The sequence below is a fragment of the Myotis davidii genome, unplaced genomic scaffold, assembly GCF_000327345.1.
Source record: "Myotis davidii unplaced genomic scaffold, ASM32734v1 scaffold431, whole genome shotgun sequence".
Classification (NCBI taxonomy): Eukaryota; Metazoa; Chordata; class Mammalia; order Chiroptera; family Vespertilionidae; genus Myotis; species Myotis davidii.
Genome location: NW_006282878.1, coordinates 239,033 through 245,453, shown reverse-complemented (window position 1 = coordinate 245,453; position 6,421 = coordinate 239,033).

Sequence of the window (6,421 nt, the reverse complement as noted above, 5' to 3'; positions counted from 1 at the left end):
GCACCACCCTGCCACCCCCCCCAGGGCACCCGCATCCTGCCAATCAGAGCACAGTTGCCTGGGGCTACTGCTTGGCGCCAGAGCCGGAGGTTGACGTCAACGGAGCCCAAGCGAGGGGCCCCGAAGAGGGGTCTGGAAAGGGGGGGGGGCTGTGCGACCCCGACACAAAGAAACGGGGGTGCAGCGGGACCGCCGCTAATGGCTCCCGAACCCAAAACTGCGAAGGAAGAAAAAGGCGGGTGTGTGTGTCTGTGGGGGATCACGTATATTTGTCTAAACATGTAAATCCGAGAAAACATGTATGTTGGAGTCGAGAGACAAGGAAGCCGGAGACAAGACTTCTCCGCCCGAGACCCACGGCACGCGGGGGCTCACGTGTTCCTCTATGAAGAGACCTTGGGGGACCAGTCACATAAAGACCCAAGCAAACCAGGAAAATGGGGGGAAAGGGAAGGAAACTGGCAATTCACGGGAAAACGCAAATGGCAGACAGACCCCAGGGTCGAGCGCGCAGAGCCGACTAGGAGAGCCCGCGACTAGCGCGGTTAGGGAGATGCCGAGTGAAGCACCTGGTAAGTGTTTTCGTTTGTTTGTTCAGCATGAACACCCATGCAGGTAACACTCCTGGAAAAGTCTACAAGGAACTGCTAACTGGTTACCTATCGGGAAAGGGGGGGGGGGGGGTCCCTTCTCCCACCCAGACCGTTTGAATGTTCCTGCCAGAAACATGTATTTCTTCTCTAGGAGTAAAATCAATGAATTATAGAAAGCTCTTTAATGTCGCCTCGGAGTCCAATTATTCGCTTTCAAGGAACTAAAGCAGGGGGACTAGGCGGAGATGTGCAACAGATTACACGCCAGCTATTCACGGAGCATTCTTATTAGAAAAATGTGCTCGGCAGCAGAATTAAATTGCATCCTCGTAAATCATACTTTGCAATATTATGTGGCCAGTACGAATTTTAAAGGGAAAAATTTTCCTAAGATAGTTAGTTACAAAAAGCAGGTTACCTAAGGGCACACAGAATATGAGACCTCCAAATTGCAATTTCTATTTAGTAAGTTTTAGGTAAATATAAAGTGAAATTTATACTTAGTATGCAGTTGCTTGCTACATTAAGAAGCTCCTGGCTTGGGGTGAGGGGTGATCTAAACTCAAGTCTTCACAGTGTCCTCTCACCCAGCAGTGCCACAGAAATCTTCCAGGCACCCCTAAACGTGCATGTGGCACTACCCCTTGGGTCAGAGGTTTTCAAGTCTGGCTACACGTCAGGATAATCGGGGGAGTTGATAGGGACCCAGGGTCCCTCAGACGCGTTTGTCTGGAGCTCCCCAAGTGGTACTAAGGTCGGTTATGGTTTTAAAGGTGATTTTATCATGTTCTACAGACCCACTCCCTCTCCTTTTCAAAGGCGTCCATCTGCAATACCAGCTTCTCTCTGGATCCTGGGTCATTCCTTGCCATCAGATACCACACGTTCTCAGAGCTCCTCTAGCGACTCCCCTCTTTTCTCAGCAATGCCCCCCCCCCTCAAAAAAAATGAAAAGCCTCTTGGAAGTCTCATGTCCCTGACTCAACAGGCTCGTGGCACATTCTCTCCCTCCTGTGTCATTTGAGCTGCTATCCCTTCCACTCGGGAATTTCAGCAATTCTCTAGGCAGCTGAGAAATCTGTTCCTACCCTCATCTTGCTCTTCAAACATCCTCGTTAAAACAAGCGATAACGCAAACCCTGCTATCTTGTTTTCCATGACACAACACTGCCCTGATTCCCCCCAAGCTCACGGCCTCTTCCCGGTCACCTTCGCTGGCTTCTAGGCCGTCCAACCTTTAACTGAACGCTCGGCCCTCAGCCATTAGACGCCCCCATCAACCTCAAGGGGCAGCCGCACCTGGTCGCCTGGCTCCTGTGCCGCCTACACACCTCTAGCTCTCCAATCTAAACCTTCTGCCACTGGACCCCCCACAGAAGCCCAGTCTGCTCCACCCGATGCCTGATAGGCAACTCAAAGCATTTAAGACAAACTAGAATGTCCTTTCCCCCCATGTCTATAAATAGCACCAGCTGTGGTAGCCCAAAACCTCACAATCGCTCCCAATTCCCCTTTTTCTTGCCACCCACATCCGAGTCATCAGCAAGTGCTGCCGACTCTCCACCGCAGCGGCACCCGAGATCCGCGCCAGGTTTTCCCTCTGCGGGACAGTCCCAACCACCCACTCACTTGACCACCGGCCCCCACTCCAAACCCTCCCCCCCAATCCTCTCTGCACAGCATCCAGGGTGATCTTTTAACAGCGAGTAAAAGGTCATGTTCCAACTTGAATCACCGCCTGCCCCCTACCCCAGTCACACTTAAGTAAATGTCCAGAATCCATACCACAAACAAGGTTAGAAGAAAAGCCATCAATATTGTCAAGGCAGAGTGTTAAATATTGGTGCTGGGACGTTTCACCTCTTCATACCTTAAGAAATCTCTCCCCACACTGAGGTTGTAAAGATAGTCTAAGAGCCTCATGTTTTAGTTTTCTGTGTTTACTTTTGTAGGTGTTCTCGGGGACGGCTCTATTTTTCCTCCTGACATGTTTCTGTAGATGAGTGGGGCCTGTTCCTAAACTCTCTAGCTGCCTCACAGGCTCATGCCTATCTCTGTGCATTAGCCGAGCACATTCATTATTATAGGTTTATGTTATCTTGATAGTTGAAAGGGCAACTGCCCTACCTTTTCCCAAAAGTGTCTGACTATTCTTAGTCCTCCATCTTGAAACTACTTTGAGAATTAGCTTGTCAAGCTTGATCAACTATCCTATTGGGATTTCAACTGAATAAATCCACAAAGCAATTTAGAGAAACCTGAAAATGCTTTGCCAAAGCCTCCCACCTCTGACGATGGTCCATGCCACCCCCCATGTACTCATGTCTTCTATGGTCATCAACAGATTGCAGCTTTTCCCCCCACAAAGACCCTATTTGCCTTTAGGGGGTCTTTTTACTGATTGCTTATCCAGTTGGTTATTTTCGGGCTACAACAGTGGTCTAGCTTTTTTGGAAGGGGGAAAACTATAGATTTACAGAAAAGTTGTGAAGATTTTACAAAAACCCCTTAACATCATTGCATAACCTTGATACGTTGTCAAAATGAAGAAGTTAATATTAGTATAAAACTATTGATAAAACTACAGACTTTCCTTGGATTTCACCCATTTTCCCATAAATGCCTTTCTTCCGTCCCACAACTCCGGGCCGTAACATGTTCTCATATTTTCTTGTTTTTCATACCTTTGGCAGTTTTGAGAAGTACTAGTCAGGTATTTTGTAGAATGTCTCTCAATTTGAATTTGTCTAATATTTTCTCATGGTAATATCTCGGGTTAGGAGTCTTTGAGAATTATCTGCTATCGCTTTTTGTATGCTGATTTTGTATACAATGAACTTGCTGACCTCTCATGTTAATTCTAAGAGTTTGTCTATAGATTTTCCTGGATTTTTAAAAATGTTACCACTTTTTTGCTGGCAATTTTTTTACTTGATTTGGCCATCATACCTCATTTCATTATCATAACACCCTGGCTAGGACCTCTGGGGTGCTAGAGAATAAGTCTTGTTCTGGACCTGAATGGGGATTTTTCTTACTTTTTACCATCAAGTACAAAGGTTCACAACAAGCTTCCTTGGAGAGCCTCTTTACTGGGGGTTAAGGAAACCCCTTTACGTTATAGTTTTCTAAAATTTTTTCATAAATTATCTTTGTAAGTATCTTCTCTACATCTACTGGGAAAATTGTACTTTATTATTTTACATAATCTGTTAATGTAAAGAATTAAGGGGGATTTTCTGATGTTGAAACATGTTTGAATTCCTAAACTCTACTTAATTGAGATGATGAGGGTCTGATTTAAACACACATGCAGCTGGACACTCCTGGGTTACATTTTACTTTTGTTTTTTGCATCTAAGGTCTTATTTTGTTATTCTTTCCTTGTATGGTTTCAGTATCAAGGTTATACTGGTCTCAGAAAATGATCTGGATTGCTACCTTGCTGCTTATACTTGACACAACAGCATACAAAAAAATGGAGAATCTCTACTTTTTAAACATTTAGTATAACTCACTATAAAATTATTTAAATCTGATGTCTTTTTGCATGGAATATGTTGGACTTACATTTCTGCTTTTCTTGAGTCAATTTTGGTCATTTATATTTTTAAACAAAATTATCCAGTTCACTTAAATTTATTAGTATGTAATTAGTCATAGTATTCTTTTGATTTTTAATTTATTCTTCATTGGTAATTATGTCCTCTTATGTATTAATGTCATTTGATCTATTTTTCATTCGTTTTCTTCATCAGTGTTGCTGAAGATTTGACAATTTTGTGTCTTTTAAAGTGACTTTTACTTTCTTGACCATATTCTTTCTCCTTTTCCATTTAATTAATTTTTTATTACTTGCTTCCTTCTACTTATTTGGGTCTCTTTTCCTAGCATCTTGAATTGTATATTTAACTCATTTACTTTGAATATGTCTTAAATTTTAACAGATATATTTAAGGCTATGGCTTTCCATCCAAGTGCCACTTGACCCACATTCCATATAGTCCATTAAATTTCCTCTTAGTGACATAGGAATGTGTTCAGATTTCCAAGTACTCTGGAAAATGCTTTGGATTGTACATTTCTCACTTAATTGCATTTTGCCAAATGATATGGCTTGTTATTATTTGATGTTTGTTAAAACTTCTCGTGATAAATCAGGCTATCTGGGTATTATGGGCCCATGGTTAGCTCAGAGCTTAATGCATAGAAGTCTCTCAATAAATATTTATTCATCCATCCTTTCAACAGATATTTGCATGCTTACTACATACAAGGCCAATGGTAGGCATAGTTCATTGCGAGTGTGACTGAAATGGGCCCTATCCTAATTAATTTGATTGATACGGCTTCAAGCTTCAGTCTAGCTGAGAAGATAGACATAATAAGCTGACAAAATGAACTTTTAAAAATTGTGGTGAGGGCTTTGAAGAAAAAAAAAACACATGTGGAAACGAGGAGGGTTGTGCTTGTATGGTGGTTACATAGAGTAGTCAGTGAAGACTTCTCTGAGGAAGCAAAAGCTGAGACTAAATTGTGCAAAAGAGCCATCCTGGGGAAGATCAAGGGAAAGAACATGCTAGAAAGATAAAATACCAATGTAGAAAGACCTTAAGAGAAAAACAGAGAAAAGACGCCAGAATGGCTGGAGGGTAGCACGAATGGGGTTGAAGGGCATAAAATGAGATTGTTCAGGTATGCAAGAGCCATCTCTTTCGAAACTAGAGGCCAAGATAATGCTCATTTCAGTCTCGTTCACAGTGAACTAAATGTGATGGGGAGCCAGTAAAGACTTTCCAGAAGATCTGATAGCAGCCACTGTAAGATAATTCATGTTGCTGCAGGGAGACTTGGGGGACTAAGGTAAGCGAGGAGGCAGGAAGGTCAGTGAGGCGGAGGTGCCTAGAGGAGGAAAGTGCTCTGAGTTGGGATAGTGGCAGTGGACAAAGGAAGAAGAGAACAAATACAAGATATATTTTGGAGACAAAATGGACACATCTTGCTGATCATTTGTGTACATGTGGCAAAGAAAAAGTGTAAGAAATGATTCCTACTTCTGCTTTGGGCAACATGGTAGACAGGTGGAAGTGTTATTCAGTGAGCCTTTGAGTAGCAAATTTGGGCAGAGGAAGAGCATAACATGAAGAGCTCCCTCTTGGATATGTTACACTTGAAATGCTTATAAACATGCAAGTGGAGATGTTGAGTAGGGTTCTAGAGAGGTCTCTGCTAGAGTTCTGACTCTGGGGTCCCCTGCACAGAGCTGGTGTGTTACATGAACAGTCAGTTTAAAATAAGTACTACTTTACAAAAATAAAGAGATCAGCTCCTCAGGGCTCTTGTGTATTCATTCAGTGCTGACTAGGTAAATATCTTAGTATACACATTTGTATCTAGTTCTTCAGTAATTCAAATCTAACCAATTTCCCTTAGGGTGAACTTCCTTTTATTTGTTAATCTTCACAGGAATTGTGGGATAACAGAAAACCAATCATCCCTATTCAAGACAACCAACCCTTTCATCAAAACTGCTCCTAAATTCAAATATGAAAAGAACAGGTTCGAAAAGCAATGACTTACATTAGAAGATTAAAGATAAGCACATGACAACTCTGTCACAAACCAGATGTTATAAAGGGGAAATGTGTCAACTGTTTGGCAGAGAGAGGTAAGGTTCAGAACTACAAGCGTTTCTGTATGCTAGAAGGCTCATATACCCAACTTCTGCCCACATGTCCCTGTCCTAGAGGGCACTGGGCACCCTGTCTCACAGGAAGCAAAAACATTCAGATGTCAGGCCTGGTCAGCATGGCTCATGGCTGAGCATT